Source organism: Syngnathus scovelli, chromosome 13 (assembly GCF_024217435.2).
Source record: "Syngnathus scovelli strain Florida chromosome 13, RoL_Ssco_1.2, whole genome shotgun sequence".
In the NCBI taxonomy this organism is placed as follows: Eukaryota; Metazoa; Chordata; class Actinopteri; order Syngnathiformes; family Syngnathidae; genus Syngnathus; species Syngnathus scovelli.
This window is the reverse complement of record NC_090859.1, coordinates 8,865,450-8,890,633: the sequence shown is the minus strand read 5'-3', so window position 1 is coordinate 8,890,633 and position 25,184 is coordinate 8,865,450. Positions and strand designations below refer to the sequence as shown.

Below are 25,184 nucleotides of genomic sequence, written 5' to 3'. Positions count from 1 at the left end.
GTGAACTGTAAACAGTGTCAGTGGTCACCGAGTAAATTTGAGTAGCGGCAGATTAGGACTGAAGATATTCAAGCGAGCGTTGCAGGGCCACTTCAGTCCGGATGCCGTTCAGTAATTATTAGAAATAGTTGTCATTCTTGCACTAATTCGTGAAAGCCGAGTCATGCCCCCTCCGCCACGCTATGTAAAGTGAAAAGAAAAAGTGTTTTTTCTACATGACCAAAATGGTTTTTAATAGTCTCTTGACTGAATAAAGAATTCGGTCCCCGCCTCAAAAAACTCAATGATGTTTCTTTTTTTAAAAACCACTTTAACCCCATTGAAAATAAATGGATATATAAATAATCCATTGCAGGAATTAACTGTTGCCTATTTAACGCTCATTCAAGTGTGAAACTAAGTTAAGCACTGTAAAACTCATTTGGCAACTATCCAATCTCCCTTTTTGATCCAAATGATAAATTGAACTTGTTGGCCTGTCTGATTCCTTTAAAATAATTCTCTTACGTTTTGTCATTTTGGTGTGTGCATGGTTGACGAAAACATTTCAGGAAATGCGCAATTAAAATGTGGAATGACTTGTGTCTGATGTGTGAGCCATATGAACGAGGTTTATGGTGGACCACAAGGTGCTGTCACGTCTAACTGACTAAGCGCTGTGGCTTCCGTTGGCATTACAGGACGTCGCAGGGCGAAGGAGCTCCCGCCGGGCCGCCGGCTGTCCGGCCTCTGCCTGCTCCGGGATTCCTCGTCTGTCTTAAATATGCCGGTTATTTTTAACTGCGGACGTCACGGATCCCAGCGCCGCCCTCCCCCTCTCCAATCCCTTTCTCTGCTACATTAATGTTTCCTCTCTGCCAGGAGGGGAAATGAAGGGGGAGCAGCACTTCCTGGTCACATGACACAGGCCAGGCAGCAGGAGGAGAAAGTTTATGCAGGCTTGGACTCTCTCACCGGGCATGTTTGCGATGCATCATCGAGGGAATGAGGGTACATCAGCAGACAGCGGGGGTGTGTGGAGACAGTGGTGATGATGGTGGGTGGGTGGGAGGGGATGTGGCCAGGATTAGAAGCCTCTAAAAAGCAAAGCCCCCGCGACTCCGGCGAGGCAAACGCTGTCTGTCGGACGTGGGAGAGTCAGGGACTTCCCATGAGCTCACCTTATTGATTCAACTTGGACGGACGGCATCAAGGCTCACGGAAGTCGCAGAATTGATTTTTCTACGACTTCCAGCCTGCTTTAACCTTCATTTGTAAGTGAGAGTACTTCCCGTTCCTCGGCAGTGCTACGACACTCATCTCAAGGTGTGCCGGGATTGTCGAATCACATTTGGGCCCGATTAACATGTTTTTCAGGCCAGTGATGATGAAACAAAGCGCAATCGGCCAGGGAGATTTCTCTAAATCTGTGGACGCTCAAGTTGAAATGTGCCGCAATCGTAATGATAACAACGATGAAATATGTTCTTTTTCCAACCTGTTTTTTTTGCCACACTGGCTGACTTCCAAGTTGTTTTAATTATGAAACAATTGGTCCCATAGGTAGTAATGTCAAGCGAATACATTTCTTCCAGGCTCCAACTGTCATTTAAGCTTTATAAACTGTACAGCTGATGTTTTAGGTCATATAAACATAGTTGTGGCAATGGTTAGCACATACATGTGCTCCACAGCTGAGAGGTCACAGGTTAGAATTTTGGCTTAGGCCTTCTTGTGTGGCTGTTGCTCCCGTGGTTGTGTGGGTTTTCTGCAGAGGCGTCAAATCCAGGTCGAGAAAGTAGAAACCTTGCCAGTTTGGTTTTAGACTTAGAACCTGGATTTGACACCTTTGGTTTTCTGGCCGCTTTCCAGCCACCTCCACATCTAAAGATTTTAATGAACGTGATTCTTTCCTCATGAGGGAATTCAATTCTTTACTTCAGATCTATGCTTTTTGCAGCAAAGCCTTGACAGAACTCAGGAAGATCTAAAAAAAAGAAAAATTTTGGATGGTATTTTTTTCCGAGTCAGCATCTGTTTTGACACAAAAAGTGCAAAAATGTTTGGATAAACTATGTGAGTGTAGATAAACATCAGGTTGGCTGGTTCGCGCCATTCTGGGCGTAGCTCTGCACTGACGTTACAGTTACAGAAATAAACTTTCTTCAGTGGCTTACACGCATACCACTAATTAGCCTGACCTTTAGCATTTTCTCACCCTCCAATCAAGCTCAATAAGTATTCAATTATTGGATGCCTCTAAAAGATTACCCAGAGTGATTATCTTGTGGTGTGAGATGTGTGAAGAGCAAGTATTTTTTCCCTCCATGATCTGATGAGGAAATTGCGAGGAACAACAATAGTTGATGATAGACCTCTTCAAGATGTTTGTACGTTAACAACCGAGCCCCGAGCTCCTTGATTGTGACGTGAAATAGAACGATAGCCAGTGAGGAAACGAACCAAACATAAATCGAGGCGCCGGAACAAAACTTTGCCTTAAATTGAGGGTCCCCTAAATTAACGACCCTTTACAAGCTCATTATTGGCTTCTCTCGCCAATTCAAGTCATCGGCTAACGACAAAAACAGAAAACGAGACAATCACATGAGGCCTCTCAACATATCCAGCCATGTGACTTGGCTATCCGGCAACTCAATCCGAGCGGCGCCTGAAGCCAGCAAAGCGGTTATCGTTCGTTAAATGTTGCCATTATTCTTCCCGGGGCCAGCATGCATGCTTCCATTAAAAAAAAGTTTCCTCCAGAGCTAGTACATATGAACAATCCAATTTGAAAAAAACAAGCGATGTTAAAGCTTGCCAGTAAAGCGAAACCACAGCTTTATGACGTTAGCAAGGTTCCTATGGAAACATACGAGGATTCAAGTTGTGCTTCTGCAAGAGATCACAATTCCCAGATCCAGAGGCGGGCTGATCAGGTGTCGACGTATTCCCGATGCAGCTCTGCTGTTACGTTTTGACTTGATTGATCGGAGACGTTGGAATTCTGGATAGTTTTTCCAGCTCCAAATCATCTGCGGACCATCTCCAAGTGGCATTATGATATGCTGACATTCATGTGGTAATTGTTGTCAGATTGCGGCCTGCGTACGAGGCCCTGCACGTTCCAGAGCAGGCGCGGTGGACTTGCCTGTTTTCCCGTTGGGAGAACTTGGGAATGTGTGACCTTTTTCATGTATTCCCATTTTGTTCCAGGTTTGTCTGGAAACATGCCGGCAAATTGGGGGCGACCACTCTTGGGGATGAGGTGGCATGTGGACAACAACAACAGAAAATGTGGGTACGTAATGGGAACATGTTATGAAAATTTGACTTCCTAATTGCTTGTATACAAATAGTTGAGTCCCTGGAGTGACTGCCCGCCCATTAAGTGTGAAATTACATAACCAAGTCATCCAGGCCAGAAAATTTGCAGTGCATGCTGATAACTGAGCCGGATTTGAGCATTTTCCCTCTTCTAATTAAAGTCAGCAAAAGCGTGATTATCCTCGACTGTCTTAAATATGCTATATGTTATTTTTAACTGCCTCGTGAGATTTGAATGCACTCTATAGTTTAATGTAAAATTGCAATTCTGGCTTAAAACATTAAAACCCCAAATTTACAACTATTAGCTACTCCCTAAGTGCACACGCTGAAGTTAAGGGGGGTCAGTGTGATTAAAGTTTGCTTGGCACAGAGCGCCCTGAAAGACTGATTTCAACAGGACTGTTTAGAGTATAGGTAAAGTGTACTGCACTCTAATTTTTTCACGTTTGGTTATTTAGACCAAAGCATGTCAAACGGATATTTTTAAGGCACCAGAGACCTGCTTTAAATGGTTAAAAAAAACGGCAGAAATAAATACTGTCTCCTTAAACGTGTTGATGCAGCAGAAAGATCTACAGTTTAGACCTTGCAATAAACCTGACGGTCAATAAGAGAGCCGAAACATCAACAATATTTCTTCCAACCACTAAGGTATAAAGATTAACGTTTTCACATAAATCTGACGTCTAAATCTTCACTTTTCATTCCCCCGTTCCATATTTATTACAGTACAGTATACCTTCAGTAATGGGCTCGCGAGCTCACTTTGTACGTAATAGGACATGGCATTTTGCGGTAACCTTAATCAAACTACAAATTATCTCAGGCGGATGGTCCCCGCTGGAACGTTGAGCAAAAGGCAATCGCTTGACAGGCTCAATTTAAGTGATTGCCTCTCCGCTTTGACGTATTATTGACATCATGCGGAGGAGGAGGATAGGGAGTTTTAGGGGGGTTTTGGGGGTTATTCAAACCAGATGGGCCACCAGTTAGTGAACTCAATCGTGGTGTCGCAGAGTTTTGGCTCAAAGAAATACTTAAACATGGAATACAATGTCGTAAAATAGACCTTTCTGGCGCAACTTATACCACTTATAATCATTTGATACTTTTCCAAGAGTCGTCTAAAAATGTGAAGCTAATGAGAAAATATATTACAATGTTAGGCATCCTGATCACTATGGAATCAATTATTTTGAGCAGAAATCTTAATCCTGATTTTAATTAATATTTTCCTTGCTCAATGAAAAAAATACGACATCATTAAAAAAATAAGATTTTTGTTTTCCTCCTGGGATTTACTTTATTTCACCTAATGTCAAACAGGCTTTCTATCGCTCAACTAAATTTTCGTGCAGTTTTATCTTAAATCAATGTTCACAGATATAATCAAACATTTGATTTCTTTACTAATGTGAAAATGGGTTTTCTCCTTTAACAAAACAAAGCATATGTATAAATTAAAATTTTAAATATTCACGTTCTTTTCTCATGCAGCGTTCTGAGTCAAGATGACTAACATGTCACTCTTGCAACCTGTAAATGGCCATTATCTTTGGAAATGTTTTTTGATTGCCTTCCACTGTGCTCCTTTCTGGTCATAATATTGAAACAATCTCATTGTCATTTGTGACTTTGTTGAAAATAGTGGCTTAAGGGGTTGGGAAATTCGCTAAATATAAAGACAAGACACAAATTTGGCAATTCTGACTATAAACTTGCTCGCAGCTATGTTTTTAGTGAAGTTCTAATCATCAGCGGATGTGCTTTGAACTACTGAAATTACTAAAATACATCGTCCAGACTCCCCACCAATAAACCCAATTTCAAATCGATTAATTGCCAGCCTGAGATTCTAGTCTAGTTAGAAGTCTACTTTGAGCAGGGTTTCATTTTTATAAAAATAAAAGACAAACTTTAGTTTGGCGAATGGGCCAAGGTGGTTAGTGGGTAGCAGTTAGCAGCGGCAGCGAAAACCCTGATAATAAATTAAAGATGGGTCATAGCGGTGCATCTGATGCGCTGCCTTGTGGCTGGCTACCAGCGCCTTCGGGAAATTTGACATGACATCTCTCTTATATTTGCATGCTAAATCTTCCAACGCTAGCCAGGGACTCGGGATTGCTTAGCTTAGCGTTTGCCGCGGCGGCTCCAGACCACAAACAAACCAAAACTGCTCGAAAAACTCGCCAGCGTTGTCATAGCTAATTTGAAAACTGCATTTGAACGTGTTCAAAGGCTTTGACGGCTTTTGCTACGGTTACCATGCTTTGCAATGTTGATGCTAGGCTAAGCTAACAACAAATCATCAATCTTTTAATTTTGAACTTTCATGTTAAAAATGTCAAACTATCGCTACTGACTTTTGAGTATGATATAAATTAAAAGATCACATGGATATCATTAGCACTGAATATGCAAATACCATCAAAAGACAAACAGATGGAAGCCAAGCACAAATCAGTATAAGTGTAATGCAGCAGTGAATTACAGTAGAAATCTCCTCGCTCATAAATGTTCATAAAACACGACAAACCCATGGCAACCGTTACCAGAGTTGGCCATCGACTAAAAAGAAAAAAATATATATACAATTCATCTTTAACATGAAGGTCATGACAATCCTTGGAAGATGTAAAATTATATTTTATTATTCACTCTAGAATTCGAGACGTTAGTCATTGTTATTCAGATCACGGAAACTGATGCAACAAGCATGTGACATCAGTAAGTGAACAGGCGTGTAAAAGAAATATTTAACTTGTGCGTGGACTGTTTTATTAATAAATATGACTGATTCATAGACATTCAGTCATATTAACTTTATTGCTCTGTTGCATCACACCGGAGTTGCTATAGCATGCTGTCGAAATCAAAATCAGAGCGATTACAGGACAGCCGATGTGATACTGTATTGTTGTTATTGTGTTATGACAACAACATGCTAAATACTGTACATGTAGCAGCATAGTATCTCACAGCTAGCACGTTAGACTCAGGTTCTGGGCTTGAATCCCAGTTTTTCTAGGGGTTTTCCAGGTACTCTGCTTCCTCCCTCATTCTAAAAAAACATGCCTGGTAGATTCATTCACGAATTGAAATTGTCCGTAGGTGTGAATGGTTAATAGTTACGTTAGATATGATGCTAGTATTGAAGCAATTTTGTCTTTTAGTGATTTTGTTTTTCAGTGCCACAGCAAAGTTCATAGAAAATGACTACGTTACGTTAGCTCTGACGTTAGTTAAGTGTTGGAATAAATATTCTAGACAAAAACGAGGACGAGTATAGTTGCCTATTACTGACTGTTACACTGATTTTAAGTTGTGATTTTGCAATGAGCTTGCAAACTATCATCTCTTAGCATCATCACTGTGCTGCTTCACTGTAACTTTTACTTGTAAAAGATTTATTTTTTTTAACACCAATTACGGTTTCAGTTTGAGTGACACGTAAATGAGGATAATTACAACGGAACACATCTAATGTTTTCTCATGTTACTATTACAAAAAAATCTATGCACCTGACTTTTAAATGACGTACATGACGATGTGACCCCGTCGCACTTGGACGTATGCAAGCTCACGTCTTCGTTCGACGTCTTCGGGGAGGAAAAAGTGACGACGTGGAGATGTGTGCTAGCCGGTGTGTTAGCGTAAAAACACTCTGGCTCTGTGTGTGTGCCACGAGGGGAAAAATACAACTTGTTGTTTGTGTTGGACCCTACGAATGACGCTGTCACTGCGTTCGGAGTAAGAAAAAAAACGAAGGCGACTATTTAAAGTACTGGACGCGCTATCAATGGAGGCTTTTATTCATGGCTGCCTTTTATTTGGGCATAATGAGCGTCTTTGGGCTTGTTTTGTCGTGATGGACTTCAGGAGTTTTGGCAATGCAAACAAGCATGTGCGAATGAAGCGTCATTTCCATCACCTGTGTTGTACCACATCCTACGTATGAGTCCGCTTCAAACACCTTCCAAGGTTATTTTTAGAAGAAAAAAAAATCTGCTTAATACGTCAAACCCTTTCAGGTTATGATGGATTTAAAAATACATAATAATAATAATAATTAAAACTGCGAGCAGCATTTTTTTTCCTGGCGAATCGTCAAAATGATCATCAAACTTTGACATGATATAATTTTGGGCATGGGTCCTGAAGACTTTTTTATGCGTCCTGTTATGATAGATATGGCCACCCAATTTCGTGTCCATCAGTGAAAGAGGTGTTGGGGAGACTATTTTTTTTTTAAACTTTTTAACAAGAATCCTCAAACTAATCATCTAACTTTGCCGCTGTGCTCCGCCCACATTTGGAAATCCAGGCAAAACTGAATTATCTAAAGGTACCTGCTTTTGATTGACGTTTAACTGGATGAAAGTTTTCGAATTCATCCCAAATTTTCTGCTTCAAATAAAAATAGTCAACTTCCTTGTTCAATATGTCTTGGGGTCCTCTGTTCTGTTATGATCAACACGGTGAGCAAGTTTTGTGTCATTCATTAAAATTGGCGTCACAGGTTTATTTTTCTAACTTTCCGAGAATCCTAGAACTTTGACGCCATACATGCGCCCACATTCGGTGGTGTAGGCAAAGAAAGCGCCACAATTAAGCGTTGCCCATCTGTCTTGTACAACTGCTTCCAACTGGGCCTCATTTGCTTTATTCCCAATAGGACGTCATCAAGTATGAGCCCTGGAGTTCGTCCTAAAAAGCTGCTTCAAATCAAAATGGTGGATGTTTTGTTTACTTTTTATATATAAGGCCTTGAGACTTTTTCACACATCCTGTTGTGATAGACATTTTTCATTTAGATCAAAACTTTATTAGACAATGTTCAATTAGTTCAGGATGCCTGTTGTCCTTGCATTGGCTCTGTCTTAGGATCCAGTGCAACATTTTACAGTCATTTCCGTATTTGGTGTCATTTTATTGTCTTGCTAGGTCAGAGAGGTCAACTCAATGCCTTAATGTCCCTCACACAAGATTAAAAACAAAAGGCCTTGCAGACCATTGCCCTTGGAACGTACTTCCCTTTGAATGGGCTCTTCAGGGATTTTTTTATTGAAGACAAGTAAAACACATTGTGGATACTGTAATGCCAGCAAAATTAGATTGTTTTAAATTCTATTTATTTGAATATAAATCACTTATTGTATTAGTCCGTCAAATGTTACAATTCAGTATTTTTTTTTCTTCTATATTATCTGTATTTGAGGTCATCTACAAAGTATTTTGGCTTTGGCAAGGTAAATGCAGGCATTGTGGTAGAGTCAAGACAGTCAAAAGACAAATACACAGATTTCACTGCAATCAAAGATTTTTTTTAAACTTGTATGGGAAAAATCACACCCTAAAATGTCCTTTTATTGTTTTGACTCGAACCAGTGGTTTCATCATTTTTACACAAAAGTTGCTTAAGTTTTTGACGGCAACAGTTTCACCCTGTGACGGATTATTTCTATTTCCACAACTTCCTATGGGAATAAAACATCATTGCAATCTCAGAGGTTATGCTGTATTGCTAAATACACTGAGCGATTCTTTGGCCCATTTAATCAGATCTATCTAAAGAAACTTTACACATGCATCCCACGCTTGGATCCGGCTTGTGTAACTGCCTGTCAAACTTCTTTTTTTTTTTTTCTTCTTCTTCCTCGCCTATTTTATTTTAATGCGTCACCGCAAAGTTGCAGAAGGGCGGGAGAGCCCGTGCGTGTGTGTGTGTGTGTAAGGGGGTGCACCCTCCCCTCCCTGTGTGAGTCATTGTGATGTGTGCGTAAGCAAACCGGAGTAGTATTCCATTGCTCGTGCCATTATGATGCCGCTTGCGTGTTTATTGTCACCGCGCCGCCAGGCTGCCGTAAACCTTGGCTCACTATAACTTTTGCCTCACATTAAGTTTTGAACAAGATTGGCACATTGGCCCAAAGAGAAGCATGCGTTGGAAAGAGAAAGACGAATAATTTGGTCCTCGGTCCTTCGTTGAAGGACCGCTTGAGTGTTTGGGTCTCTGTAGTATTATGTCAGCCCTGAAGCCTTATTAAGCCCGCAAGTAGGGTGTTAGCTCCATTATAACGTCACACTGCAGCCATGCCAGCACTACAGAACATTCTAAATCAGACTGTGGAACCCAAATCGAATGTGGTCCATGTCTAGCTCAGAGTTCTGAGGTACAAGGTTCAATGAAGGCAGTGTAGTCTGCCACACAACCGGGAAGCTCTCTGTTTGACTCTTTAATAGTCAAACAGTTTAAAACGATGAAAATGTCACCGCTACGACTTAGTCTTTTACACTTTTACGTGTCATTTCCAGCAGTACAAGCCGCACATCCAACAGCCCCCCCATAAATATGCACTCCATTTCAAAATGTGGCCAGCATATGAATAATTTTGGGTGACTGTAAATTATTGTAGCCCACGTTGCTTAAAAAAACATTTCACGGGGAAAAAAGTCAAAACGAGGAAGCGCGTTTCATGCTTTTTCCGAGCTATTTCATTCTCGGACCCTCGTGTGAAAAAACTCTTTTGAGCTTTTATGGTTCTGCAAATATGGCCAAACCCAATAAAAATTCAATATAAAAATGCTCCACTTAAACGTTAAACTCATACATATAAAGCAACAGACTTGAAAATATAGCCCACAATTATTCATATGACGGCCATACACTAAAAGTTAAAAGTGGCTTTTTATTTGATAATATTCTGTATGAAAACAGAAATAAGGTGTCAAAAGATGGTAAGAATGTCAGACGGTCATTAAGAGATTAACCTGCTGAGTCCATTTGAACGCCTTTTGCTAATAGACAAATAGACCTTCAGATGGATCTAAGGTGTTTTTTTTTTATCGATCTTTTATTGCATGGTGTGAACAAGTTCTCTGCATGTGAATATGATTTTAAACTTTTTATGAACCCCTCCAAAATTACATAATTTTACAAATTATTAAAGTAGGGAAAGATTTAAAAATATGAAGGTTCATTCTGAAAATGCACTTTATGCTAATACCTGTTCAACACATTTAAAAAAAAAAATGAACTGAAAATCTGCTTGGCTAACAAAATGCTGTTTTAGCATTTTTATTTTCTTACACGTCTCTCGAAACATTAAAATTAACATTTGTCATTTTCTGGGCCCATTAGATGTTTATCGCCGTGTTCCTGTGCCACTCGTTCCATGAACGTCACCAAAACATGGTCAGGACCTCATGATGCTAGCCCGGATAATCAGATCAACTTGTAAAAGCGCCACAGTGACAAAAAAAGAAGAAAAGTGCACCTTTAGTCGCTTCTCAAAGCGACCTTGTGTACCCGCCGTGTAAAGGCCCACTTCTAAAATACACACTGGAGTGTAATCATCATGGTCAGCGGCGTCTAATTGACTCGCTACATGGCGTACCGGGCCAGTGTGCTCATTATACGACCATTTCCTGTTGTGGGTTCACCGATGAGTGATAAGCACAAAGATAGAGTTTATGTCTTTGGTAATTGCTGGCACCCATTCCAACAGAGGGAAAAGTGTCTAGGGATAGAGGCAGCTTTTGTGGATTAAGACTGTCTGCAGGTTGTACTTTTTCATGTGAACCTCAAAATAGGTCAAGAGAGGCTTGTTCTTCCTGAACCTAAACATTTGAATTTGGTTCAAAAAGCAACTTTTGTGACTTTAGTGGAAACCTGCTTTTGTTATATACACGTCCCAGGCCCAAAATGTTAACCTACTTTCACTCCGTATCACAGGATGCACTCAGGAAGGGAGGAGCCGGCTGGAGATTGAGCCCGGTCGGCTCACGTCGCTTATTGAGGCGGGAGACGGGTGACCTCGGAGGGGGCGGCGTCCCCTTCAACCTGATATTATGTAACCCAGTTCCCCGGTTGGCGAGGAAACGCCGAGGACAGACACATCTACCCGTCCTTCTTTCGCAAGGGAGGGCAGGGCGACTGTTTAGACAGGTCGCAGCTTGGATCTGAATTAGCAGGAAGGAAAGCAAAAGGGAAGGGAGCGACGGATAAGAACGCTGCCACTTGGTTTATTTTAGCCTCTTGACCGCGACTGAATCGTGCATCTTGTAGCAGCGCTTCTGAGCGTTTTTTGAACAAAGGTTAGGTTTCACGTAAAGCAATGGAGAGACCAGGGTGTCTTTTTAGGCCTTAGCAGAACTTGAACATTGATTGTTCCCTGGTTGGAGCAAGAAAAAAAAAAAAAAAAAAAAAAAAAGAAAGCTCAATCCATAAGGATTTTTCTTTGGGCATTGATTTCAGACACCAGACAGGTACTTACTATGGATCTAGAAATCAGCGAATCCAAGAACGTATTTCAAGGAAATTTAGAGTATTTACTTTTAGGCCCAAGAAAAATGTCAGTCCAATAGTTACCTAAACGTACACTTCACAATGAAATCCCCTTTTGTTGTTTCAAGAGAATCCAACAAAAGGAAGTGAAAGTAAATGTAGTGTTTTGCTTTCTGCTCTTTTGATTGGCCTTGTTATTGTGACATTGAAACATTCCTCAAAGTGCTCTGCCCTCTCCCATCTTTTGTTGTCTGCTGTCTAACAGGTGACTGGCAAGCACTTCTTGTTTGTCTGCCCGAGGCAAAGGGGTGGCTCAGTCTGGCCATAAAAAGATAATTACTGTAACAGGAAGTTGGGTTTGTGACATACTTAATATCTGAATCTCTTCACCTGCCCTCGTCGCATTCCACCATTTACTCTGTCTCCCAGGTACAGTATGTGTGCCCTTGTAAAGGTCCCCGACTCCTTCGGGTACCGAACCACCAGACAGCACACCATCTATTCCGCCACAGCGGGATGCGGTGGCCATTGCCAAACATTTTGACGGGCGAATGGCAAGGGATGCGAATTAATTAGCATCTGGCACAGGATCAAACAGCGCCGCCTGGCCTAAAAGTCTGTCATTTTCAGTTTCAAGTGAGCACAGGCTGAGCACCCCCCCTTTAGTCTCAAATTGATGTTTTGGTAGCCGTTACTTCATGCAGGTGCTTGACCTTCAGAGTGCAAAATGCTGTTTTTGCAGACATTTCTCTGAGCTCACCAAAACTGAAAGTGCAGTTCAGTGGTTTACAAAAAAAGAGTTAATAAATAATGGAGGATTTGATCTAACTGTGTGGTTATACAATAACTAGACAGCAATATTGATACCTGGGGGGGATTTAGGACCTGGTGGCCATGGAGGGAGTGCCTGAGCCTTCGCCCCTTTCTTCGCATATTATTTTCCTTTACTTTACAAGCCAGCACAGTATCGGTTCATAGACCATAATCTGGATTCATTCTCCTGGGTTCACTGCAGGAGAGTAGTCCAAACAACGGGAACCACCATCATATCTCAAATACACAGTCTGAATTGTATCAGCAAAGCAGTCCGTTTACTATAACATATTTTTTGGATTTTTCTGAAGGCGCACATGAGATTCGAGAAAAACATACAAGTTTAAATCTGCGCAGACTCACACTGCAGGCAAGACTGTCTCACTTTCAAATAAACATTTTACCATTGTGCTGCCCAGCGTTGTTTTACTGATCTGCGCCAATACTGGCAGTTATTTTTCTTTCTTTGACGCTGGGCTCCTAAAGCGGAGGCTTATAAAAGTCAATTACACGTCTATAAAGCTAACTTGTGGGGTTTGCGAGGCCATGTTTGCGATTGCGTCATCGCGGCAGGGAAAAGAAAATCCAAATTATGTAACCTAACGTACTCGCAGTAGGCAGGCTAGCCCAACCTGCTTGCTTCCCACGATCTAGTTATCTCGGTTGGATTTATTTTGCTGGTCCAAGTACGCAATACTGATTTAATGCTAAATCTAATATTTTTGGCCGTTGACACTTTTTTTTTCAATCGGGTGGGAATTTTCTTGTGAAACAAGAAGACTTCTTCAAAAAGGCTTTGAAATGTTAATTTCTCCAATGTTTTTGCCTCTAGTGAAAAAAATGAGCTGAATATTTTGAGAAAATAACACAAATTTTATTTAAACTATTTAGTCTGGACTGAATAGATCAATCATTTATTGATTCATAAATGAGGGTAACCGTGACATTAATCCCCAAGTTGTAATCAAAAACTACTTTGTTGATTTAATGATGGCCACACCTATGATATAACATATTTCAACCTTGCTTTTGCTGTGCTTTGGATTTACGACAGGCGTTTTCTAAATGTTTTTCTTTGGCCTGACGTGCGTATGCGTCACTGATCGTATGACGATGTACTTTGTCATCATCAAAATGGTATTGATAAAGACTATCCAATGAAGTCTATCTCTGACCAATGCGTTTACACTGCAGTCGCATTGGCACAAGTCAAATTCATACCGGATTTTGATCCACATTTGGAAGATTCCAGTCCGAAAATATCAAATTTCATTCAGTTTTTTTGTCCTCTATTCATTTTGCCATGCTGAATATTTGCATTGTCCTGCTTGCAAGGAATTAATTTATTTGGACCACGTAGTGTCAATGTAGCCTGAGAGACTGAAACAGGAAAATAAATACTACCATAATTTAGTGATGAATATTACTGATCCTTTATTTCCGAGTTCTCTCACCGCCTGTTTTAAACAGAAGCTCTTTGAAACAGCAAACTTGTTGGGCCTGACTTCTACACCTGTATTCAAATTAATTTGTGATTTAATTGTTCCAACAGGTAGTAGCTACTTAATCGGACACTACCCTAATTCCGATCTTAAAAAAGCCAATCTAGTTTTGTCTTTTTATGCTAACATAACACATCCCAATTGTGTAACTTGTGAGCAAAAAAAACACACGTAATACTTTTGGTTTTGTTTAGTTTGACAGTATCCTTCAGTTGAGCTCAATACACGTTGGGAAACACTGACGTAAAGAATGCGATGTAAAAAAGTCTTTTTGTCCTTGACTTGTACCACAACATATTTTTTCCCCTTGTCACTCCTTGTGACAATAAAGTGATGTTAATGATGACCTACTTATGTGCTTTCACCCACTCGTGACTCACAGGCAATCCTAAAACAGGTTTCCCCATTCTTCTGCCGTGACTTCACCCACGTCCGACTTGCCGCTATATGCCCTTTCTCCTACAGGACGGTAAATTACTCGCTCTATTCTGAGGAAGCACAGCACAGTATCGTGTCCTACGTCACACGTGCACTCGGCCACCTTCTTTTGTAACTTTGTTGTCTGCGTTGCTATATCTCTTGAGGTCCAATGTACTGCATGGGAGGATTGGGCTGCAATTTACTGCCACAAGGAGGCTGATCAAAGTCCAAGAAACCGAAGCAGCACCTTACCTTTACAGGGACGGACAGTGGAAAAAACATGTTTGCGGAATCTACTGTTTCGTCATTTTATTGCAGACTTGCTGTCTGGAAGTGGCACTGAAGTTTCCGTTGACCTACATTGTCTGCATAGCAAAAGAGATGCCCTTTGTACCTTAAACCACTTTATGCTCAAATGTGACATCGCAAGAGCGTCAAGATGAACAATTTGAAACATCTTTCGGACTTCAGCCATTAAGACCCTGTTAATTAAGGGTAGCACTCAGTCGGACATACCTCGCCCAAGGCTAAACTATCCAAGAGCTCATCATGTGACATGAAAGAGAATATGTTAACTATGATGAAAAGTGTATTCCTGGAACTGAGCCACAATCAATTGGCACTTACACTCACTATCAAAAAATTTGAAATTTACTTGAAAAAAACCTAGGAAAGTTTTTCCGTTCAAAAAGTTTTACGAGGAGAGATTTTGAGTTGGTGGTTTGTTTGAAAAAAATGTGTTGAGCATTGTATGCACATCCTGGTCGAAAAACAGCCACTCTACCACCTACACGATGCCTCCCCCTGATAGTCGATCGCCGCTGTCAGGGTGACTTTACATACCTCCCAAACAAAACGTTTTGGGTCTTGAAGACACCAGGAGTGGAATACCACAGGTGTTAGAGTGGCCGTCTCCCAACCTGGTCATGGATTCCATCCACAATACGTGTATCTTTTTTTTTTTTTTTTTTTTTTTTTTGGGGGGGGAAAATTAGTAACATTTACTTACTCACTTTAGCCGCTTACTTTTCTTTCCTAGTATTTTAATTTTCTGACAAAATTTCACCCACCATTTTTTTACAGTGATTTTTCATAATTTTGCATAGTAGGTTTTGCATAACTGTGCTAACAAGACAATGGTTACAACATCGCTTGGGGGAAAGAAAACCTCTTTTCTGATGTAGTATGTATATACATATATATATATACATACATATATACATACACACACACACACACACATATATATATATATATAGCTATAGCTATATAAATACACAGTATAGACATCCATATATCTATATACGTATATATATCTATTTATATTTACACGCGCGCACACACACACACACGCACGTACACACACACACACACGCACACGCACACACGCACATGCACACGCACACACACACTATTTGGAATTTTACTATTTAGTACTCAGTTCAGTGAACAGTGAATCAACAGTACCTCTGCTGGTGGCAGACTCAAATTTCATCATGATTAATCAACTCCACACAAAGAAATGAATTTCTTTGATGGATTATATGTCCACCCAGAGTAGCTTGTTTTGTTGTTAGCAACATTTACTCGAATATAGTAACTTTTGCTGCATGTTCAACTTTTTCCCCTGGACTTCCTTCGTCTTTTCCTCCCACGACACAAACGTAACAGCGAGGGTCCGTCCAAACATCTGATTGAGTGCACAAAACCTCAGTGGACTCACTGCATACTTGCGCCCTGCCCTAACACACACACATACACACACAGAGGCGCACGCACACACAAACACACAATAAAACATTCCCCTTCTCAGCTGCTTGTCAGGCTGCCACGCCCGACCCGTATGACATCAGTCTGTGATGTCATCAAGGGACCAGAGGCATCCAGTGCAACTTCATCATCAACAGCATCATCACCATCCTCATCATCATCATCCTTTGGCAATGGTGGACGAGCTCGGATGGGAGGCAGCTGGATTTTAATGACTCCTTCACACATGTCAGTGTGTGCGTGCATGGGTGCATGTGACATATGTGTTTTGGATTACAAGGACGTATTTTAGGGACTGGTTGGTTTGTGTGACTGTGTGTATGCATACATGTGTATATGTTCAGGTATTTCTAGTCTCATGGGGCCAAAGTTTGGGGACTGGACTCTGCCTTCTTATTTTCTATTACACTATATCTCTTGCATGTTGCACTGAAGGCTCAAAAGTTTAAATTTGGACTTACCTGTATACTGTAAACCGATAAAAATTTACGATAGAGTGCAAGTGATGATCCATGTGGTGCACTGTTTATTTGTGTGAGTGTGTATGCCTGCGTGTGTGCGTCAAAATTGGGGCCAAAAGGCGCAATTAGGCTAATTCTATCAACATGAGTGTGGCTTTCCTTTGGCTATTTAGTGTTGTTTATATTTGTAGTGTGCTTTTTGGACACATTCACATTGTGCTGATCTTTCCGTTTCCAACACAAAGTTATTATTGATTTGGCTTCAAGTGAGAACGAAGGGTGAAAAGGAGAACAGATGGTCGGAGGAAAGTGAGTCCACTGAATGGATTCATGGGATGGGATGGGGAAGGATTGTGATAATCACAAATTATTTTGAGGTTTAATAATCACATGGAATTCCAAGCATACCGAATAGGAAAGTTGTAACCAAGAATTTTAACAAAATTAAAGATTTGGTCCACCTACACACACTAATGTAAGCCAATACAAGCATTGTATTAAATGCGCAGCCGTTAAAAGTTAATTAGATTCACTTTGGTGTTAGGTTTGGATGTATTTTTGTATTAGTATGTGCCTAATTAGATTTTTGGACTAAAGACAGAACTTGCCTTGGAAATTAATTGGATTGAGGCCTCTTTGACACAGAGAGACTTTTGATTTGATTTTTGCTGTGACATTTCATTTTAATGCACATTTCTAATAGAGTTCTTTGCACACTCAAAATTTAGGCAACCCCTGACAGTATATGAAGAGTGAATATTCCGGCTAGGTTGGGTTTTCCTTCTGCGTGGTTGATTAGGTTCCACGACTATGTCAATCACAATATGGCAAGCAGGAGTTCACTCTTGCTGTTCTTATTGAATGTAAAAGGTAGTTTAGAAAATGTTAACATGTTATAAATATAAAATGAATCATCAATCTAGATACTCTTATAGTCAAGCTTTTTTTTCACAATTGCATGGATTTCACGGAAAATGCGGCTCTCATTTGAAGCGAGTGTTTATCAAAGCTTATCATGAGCCTCGCGGCGAGCCTTGGAAACCACCGCAAAATGCTTGCAACACGCTCATGGCACTCATCCCAGTTCCCGGTCAGACAGACAGACAGTCAGTCAAGATAGACAAGACAAGTTTCAATGAGCAAGTCACCAACCTCAAAGCCGGTGACGACATCCTGATTCTTAATTCGCCGCTCGAGTCAACTTAACGCCACAAGCTCTGGTCAAATCTTCTCCAGATGTTGTTGAGATAAAGTAAGAATATCCTTCATGCTGTAATCCTGTAATGTGACAGATAAACAGCACTTTTAAGGACTATTTGCTGGCCCTGCTAAAGCAAACTTTACACATACGGATAATGGGGCCAAATTTGAGTATTTCTTGATTATCGTAGGTCGGTATGTGTGGACTCAACTTTGAATGATAAAACTTGTCAACATCAAATTTTAATCTTGTGCGTTTGGTGTGTAAATGGATTTTTCCTCCACCATGTGTTTTGGAAAAAGGTCACAATTTGATGGGAAGAAACATAATTATGTGTGCGAGACCACACATACTGATTTCAGAGTGTTTCTCCACATCAAAAAGATGTTGCCATAATGAAATTAAAGATTAAGCTAGAGCTCAATACGTGGTTATGTATAATACAAAAAATTGGCATGATAATAACCGTGTGTGTGTGTACCCTGCGTGTCTGGCTCTAGATGTTAAATCGGTATGCGTGTACCAGCTTTAGATGTTAAAAAATGGTACGTATGTACCCGCATTTAAGAGGTGTATGTGTGTACCCAGCATTAAACTTTGCTGTCATCGTACCCGCGACCTCTAGCCCAGTTTAAAGCATAGCGTCTTCTACCTTGCATGCCAAATATGCAGAACCTCAAAGGGGAAATCCTGCATTTTCAGCTGACTTGGACAGCAGGAATCCTCAGTGATGGATGTTTCGCATTAGGGCAATAAAGTGGACTGGAAGAATCCACATTGGATCAATAGCAGCGGGGGCAGGCGGCATGCCAAAGCGTGTCGTTAGCTGCGTATTCATTCTGGCAGCGGCCGGGCCGGCATTGTGATCGCAGCGGTTTCTAGAGGCGTGTTTACCAAAACAAAGATGTCGCATTAGTGGTTCCAGAGCTGCGTGCTGACGTCGGAGAAGGCCTCCACGGAACGTACACATGTGGCGATTCGAGGTCACGTCACTCTTGTGAGTGCGCTTCGCCATGGAATGCTTCCCAAGAACCATTCCGCATTAAGGATTGCGGGCGCAGAAAAAGCCTGACGATGAAGCCGCCATCTGGACTCTGGATCCGATGTCGGCGATATCTCGCTCCAAATACAAGACATGTGTCAAAATGTTCCTCGGCCATTGACCCTTAATCGCATTTACTGAACACACACACGTTGACGTCGCGGTGTGGGCGGGCATTGCGGCTATGACGGACGTTGGTGTCGTGTTATCTGTTTTCTTTACAGCTCACAAGGAGTTTATTGTATCCCACCGGGATACCTTGGACTTCATGTCAATCCTGTGGAGAGTTTGCGTGAGTGCGTGGATGTGTTGAAAACTGTACTTGAGAACCAAAATTGGTGTCCGCAGATCGTTTCTACGTTTTGACAGTAATAAAAACACTCTCACTCTCATTCTTTCAACCTGGAATTTCCTAAAATGAGCCAAAATACTTACATAAGAATTCTTTAAAAATGTCATTCTTCTGTAGTGTTGGGCCTAATGAGTTTGCGTACACCGAGGCTGTTTCAGATCAATTTTGCCTGACTTTAGATTTCCAAGTTTCACACTAATATTCTTTCAACTGAAACTGTACATTCCATAAATGTGCATATTTTTATGGGACGGACGTAGCGCAAGAGGGAGTCTGAAATAATCCCAAAAAGTGTCTGAGTCCCCGCTACATTTGTTCACACAGAAACATGCATCTGCTGGTCTTTGAAGGGTCACGGGGGAATCTTGAAACATGGAAAGAGTAAAACATCATAAGAAGGATCATTCATACGTATGACTCATATAGAGGTCAGAAGGGGCCTTTAGATAGGCACAAGATCTGCACCTGCAAAAACAAGTGACTGCGATGTAGTAAATAAAACTATAAAGGACCTTTTCTCTAAAAGCTTGAGTAACAATTAATCGTCTATTTATTAATGTCAGTCATTCCCTGTTTGACATTAATTCAACGATTTTAATCCAGATAATTACAGGGAGCCTATTTCTGAACCTGGTCAAAACTGACCTGAAACATAGTGCAGGGAATTTGAGCAGTATGAAATCTTTTGCTCAAATCATTATGTTCACAATCCAAGGTTGTCAGCACTTGGATTATTAAATCAAAGCAACACAGATTGGTTCCTATCCTGACCGTTCTGAGTGATTATGGTATGAGGTCTTTTGTTTTGGACTAAAATCAAGCTTTTAATTGTCTTTGCCTTCCGAGTTTGTTTTGATTTATACAGTAGTCACAATTTTTCCCATCATGAGTGCTCATGATTTTATGAGGTTTCTTTTAAACTGAAATCAAACTTTTATTGTCAAGCACTTCACACAGAAACATTACGCTGATTATCCACGGTTGTTGCCATTTTACACAGTTAATTAAAGCAAAGTAAGGCTGATCTATTTCCTTTGCTCGTCGTCAAAACAGTCAAAGCCGGAAACGAAACCTTGATCATCAATCGTGTGCAAAACTTTCAGATTTCCAAAGTTGCCACCGCCTGGTTTATTAAAATAAAATAACTGAAAGGGGTACTCACCTGACGTGTGTGGGCAGCATGGGTTCAAGTCCAGCTCAGTGACAGTGAGCATGCAGGTATGCCTGGTTGATTGTCTTTGTATATGCCCTGCGGCTGGTTGGCACACCACACATCCCTGAAAAAAATGAGTAGTGTTGAAAATGGATGGATAGCAATCATCTCTCTTTTTGACTGCCTTGAGTCTGAATTTTATTTTGGTGCATTTCGAATGCGATCCGGGATACGTTCTGCTCATGTCTGACGGAGCAAACAAGAGCATGTCGGGTTATCGCGAGAACATCTCTGCATGGATGAATAATGTTATCTTGTACGATCCCTTAGATTCCAGCCGACGGCCACCCGAGCCGTGAAGCCTCGGACGGCCGAGGTGAGAGTTCACGTTGACACTTATTATGTGCTGATTAAGATGTACGATGACCCCTCGACCTTCCCCGTAAATGGAAAGCACGTGTGGGCAAATGGCAACACTAATAAAAGTGTGACGAGTGTTCATACAAAGTCTGTTTGCTCCGGATTACATGAAAAGAACGCTTTGTCTTCTCTTTGTTTTCCCTCCCGATGCTTTTATTGTTTATGTCTGTAATACTCTTTTGTCTTGGCGTCAGTGAGCAGTTGTTCTTGTTAAATAAATGAATGCAAAGTGCAGAAGACAATATTGCTGACTTTTGATTGGCACTCTCCAAAAGTCATTTACTGTCAGCCATTTTCAAAGCAGTCTTTCCCATATGGCCACCCATTTGAGAGCATTTGGACTCATCTTTTAAGATCCAATGAATTTTACGTGGTTTGACAAAATAAGAAGCGAACCAAACCAAAAGAGAGAGGAGATGTGGCGGCGGCAAAGGCTCTGTTCTTTAGTAATCAGCAGTTTTTTGTATGAAAAAAAAAACATGTCAAGTGGATAAGTGACTTGGACCCTTAATATTTTATTATTTAGTGACACCTCAAACTATGACATTGACTCAGCATATGGCTTGAGTTGAACGCTACTCCCGACCGCAACACATACTCCGTTCGAGTATCAGGTGCCTAAAATTGCCCGACATTCTGCATGTTGGCATTTTGCTCCCTTGTAGTTGATGTGACAGTCACCACTAAATTTTTTATCTTCTACTCAAAAGTGATGCTGATCTAAACACTGTCATGACGTCGACAGGCAAACGTTAGTCATTCCAGTGGTTTACTAACGTAAATTTCATAGACAAGAAAATTGGATGGATGTGTCTATCATAACAAAGCATGAAAACGTCTTCAGACAAACGAGGTTGTTCGCCCAAGAGAGCTCGTGATTCCAACTGACACCAGAATAACTAAAGATATTGTTCTATTCCTTCCCATTTCCAGTTGAGTAAAAAAATACCCGGAATACCATACTCTGTCAGAACTCATTGTGGGTAGAAAGAGTGAATATTTTCTTCAGGAAGTGATGGCTGTAATTTTGGAGGAAGGGTCCGTAATCGTCGACCGCCTCTCATGTTCTATCTTTAGTTAGCGTTAAAGCATTGGTGAAGTTCTCCAACACATTGAAGGGGTGTTTTTCCCCACCACAGCAGCAGGGTTAGCTGGAGGAAGGAAGAAGCCGGTGGTTTTTCGTGCTGAAGCAACATGGTGGAAAGTGAGGGTGTTGTGGTTTGGGGAGTGTGGGGGGGTGCTCAGGGGGATGGCAGCGAGTGCGGCCTTAAACTCTGGTGACCCCCGGGTTTAATTCCCTGCGCATACCAAGTCGTAATCCACCGCCAGAGACGTTTCCGTCCAGCTTTATTTTTTTCGTTCTTAAATGTTCACCATTGAAACATCTCAAACCTCCATTTGAGATCAGAACCATGTTTTTGTTTTAACAACATAAGGTATATATTTTTGGAAGTTGTACTCGTACATTTGTTTAGTTAGTTTAACCGCATGACACCACGTATCATAAACCGTCACAGTTTCACGCTAACTAAAATATCGCTTCGTTTTTGTCTGTGGTCTAAGGAGGAAGTACACGTGTTTTGACGGACAGCTTTGGCGGCCAATGGACATAAACATTGGTTCATTGGTTATTTAGCGACATACTTTCACCAGTAGAATGTGAACGATCTCATAAACAGTCAAAATGGTCACAAAATGGATTTGACAATACAGCGCCTACAGAAAGGAGTCATGGCCTGGCCCTTTTCCAAATTTTCTGCCTGATTCGAAAGTTTTTATAAATTGATCCCACAATTTCACAGCTGAATGACAAAGTAAAATTTTTTCATGTGGTCATTAAGGGGTGCTGTGTGTACAATTTTGAGACGAAAATGAATTTAATCCATTTTGGCATTTGGCTGTGATATAACTCAATGTGGAAAAAGGAAAACCCAGTGAATGCTTTCCAGATGCAGTGTATACTTTTATCTGGCATTGATAATGGATTTAATTATACTGTAATTTGTTATTTTAAATGATAACGTTACGGAACACCATCCATGCATTTTTTATACCACTTATCCCCACTAGTGTCATAGGGTCGCTGGAACCTTCCCAGATGTGAGTATGCATCTCTACGTGTGAATGTTTATATACTGAGAAAATACAGTGTTTGTTGTTGTATAATTATTATGCAAATATTTCTAAATGGTCATAGTCATACTTTCTTATTCTCCCTGAAGTAAAACTATTTTCACACGGTATCGATAATGAGTGGAGGCAGTTCTATATTGAGGCAAATTGCTCTCATTAGGCAACCTGAATCCTGTCTAACCAGCCATACAACCAGTTGAACCGGACTGATCAAACATCTTTTGTAGCCTGAGCGCATTGCTTGGTCACGTGGTAACATTACCACCAACTGCAGTGCTGCGATGACGAAATAAGAGCGTTCAGTTTGATTGATGTCAGTCAGACGGCGGCCGAGGCAAATGTTGATATAAGCACGATTCATTTCGACGCGTTTGTTGTCCAATAAGGTCGCGACACTGATTTATGCCAGCGCTTGAATTCCTCCACTGTGATAATTTCAGTGCAATCTGCTCTATCTGAAACACTGCTCTAGAATATACTGTAGTGACACATTTGACAATAATTATGTCCCCCTGGAGAAGGCAATTTAACAAAAGCTTATGAATCCTTGTTAACTACGACTGGCTGTGTTCTTTTGATGCTAATGCACTGCAGCCTCGACCGAGTTCTTCTTTTAGGACTTATAATTATAACACAGTCTGTTCTGTTTGTTAAATTTCAAGACGTTCTTTTTCGTTTGGAAATAATGGTAAGTCAATTCATTCCTTCTGTCGCCATCATAAAACCTTTATTAACTGTACAGACCATGTTTGAACTCATATTTTAACATCACTGTCACACGAGTGCAAACACAAGCTGACCACTTTACAATAAAGATTCAATGGGAAAAATGCTGTGTGTGATTTACTCAATTTTATTTCACCAAGTGGTTGCATGAAAAAAAGCATCTGGATCCAAATGCATTTTAAAGTAGACTTATAAAATTTATCTTGATCCAGATGATCCCTTTCATGCAACAACTTGAAGAAATGAAACCAAGTAAATGCAATGCCATTTTTTCAGTGCAAATGTCATAAAAGTGTAGAAACCTGATAACCACCTCATTAAAAACGCTATAAAGTCAATAAATTTCTTGTCACGTCCCCTAAATCTTTTATAGGTCTCCAAGTAATCCATAAGTTTTGTTTTTTCATTGCTATCTGTCACAAAAGTGTTAAAACAGGTAGTTAATTACCCTCTTTTTGGAATGAAAAGATGAAAAACACAATTTCATCCCTAAAAAATAATGTAATGTCAATTAATTCCTAACTGTCACACGAGCATAAAACATCGCTGTATAATGAAAGAAAAATAAGTATAACTTTTCTTAAGTGTGCACAAAATGATTTAATGTTACACGACATTACATAACTGCCATGTGTTCATGTAAAAACGAGCTCACCCCACCTAAAATGGAACAAAACAAAAACATATTTTCATTGTGTTTGATTATGGAGGTTCCCTCATACTGTATGTTTTTGAGGTTCTTCTGGATTGTTCTTTAAAAATGCTCCCCTCCCATCCCCCCAATACACTTTATAGTCGGTCATTAGAGGACTGACCCGATCATCATGGAAGATGAGCATCAGATCCAAATGTTGTGACTCATTGTTCATATCCACCCTCATTTTGACTAAAAAGAGAGTTTTTTGCTTCGGTTCTGTTACCGTCCTAACAACGGAGCGAGGACTTCCCGTAACAAGCCTCCAAGAAAGAACGCATGGTGTTCTTCAAGAATTTTCACCCCTGTTCAACATTTCCAAAGTCTCATTTCATCATTATGGCAATTTTTTTGGGGGGGGAGGGGTAAATTTTGCAATTTTAAACAATAATGAAAAAAAAAAAGTTAAATTGTCAAGCTGTACAAGGATAAATATCCCCACCCCGACCCCCCCAAAAAAGCTCTTTTTTTTTTCTGATATTTACTATACTTCTGTATTTGGTACACAGACGGGTTTCCCGGCCAAAAGAAACAACGCTGACATTGACGTTACAAAAGCAGAAGTAAACTCACTGGTGTCCATGCAGAAAATTCTCTGAGCCTCAATCAACCTAGTTAGTTAGCAAACGCCAAGGAGGGTGATTTTAAACATACACCACCATTAAAGATACTAAATAATGTAGCATTATAGATTTTTTTCTGTTATGTAATATTAAAACTTTATGTACCGTATTTTTGGATGTCCTGACATATTTTCCTCAGTATTAGCCCCGAGGAGGAAGCAAAATGCAAATTTGTCTCTAGAGCTACGAAATTTTGGAAAACCCACATATTGGACAATCACTTGGGTTTTGATTTCCATGTTGCGTAAAATTGAGCGAAATGTTTATCGCCGTGATG

The 25,184-nt window shown here is 40.5% G+C and overlaps 2 long non-coding RNA genes across 3 annotated transcripts in view; one reads left to right on the top strand and one right to left on the bottom strand.

The window, feature by feature from the left end:
• The window catches only part of LOC125979618 (uncharacterized), a 41,754-nt gene that overhangs the window by 1,387 nt on the left and 15,183 nt on the right, over nucleotides 1–25,184 (bottom strand). The window contains exons 5-7 of one of the 2 annotated variants that reach the window (XR_007485363.2): nucleotides 20,321–20,435; nucleotides 17,716–17,841; nucleotides 15,576–17,411 (exon numbers count right to left, since the gene is read on the bottom strand). This is a non-coding gene — a long non-coding RNA (uncharacterized lncRNA). Of the gene's footprint in view, nucleotides 1–15,575; nucleotides 17,412–17,715; nucleotides 17,842–20,320; nucleotides 20,436–25,184 lie in introns of those variants that run through there. The other variant, XR_007485362.1, reaches the window with a different exon arrangement.
• On the top strand, nucleotides 1,068–14,255 carry LOC125979619 (uncharacterized). The gene is made up of 2 exons (XR_007485364.2): nucleotides 1,068–1,253; nucleotides 3,196–14,255. It is a non-coding gene; the product is annotated as an uncharacterized lncRNA (long non-coding RNA).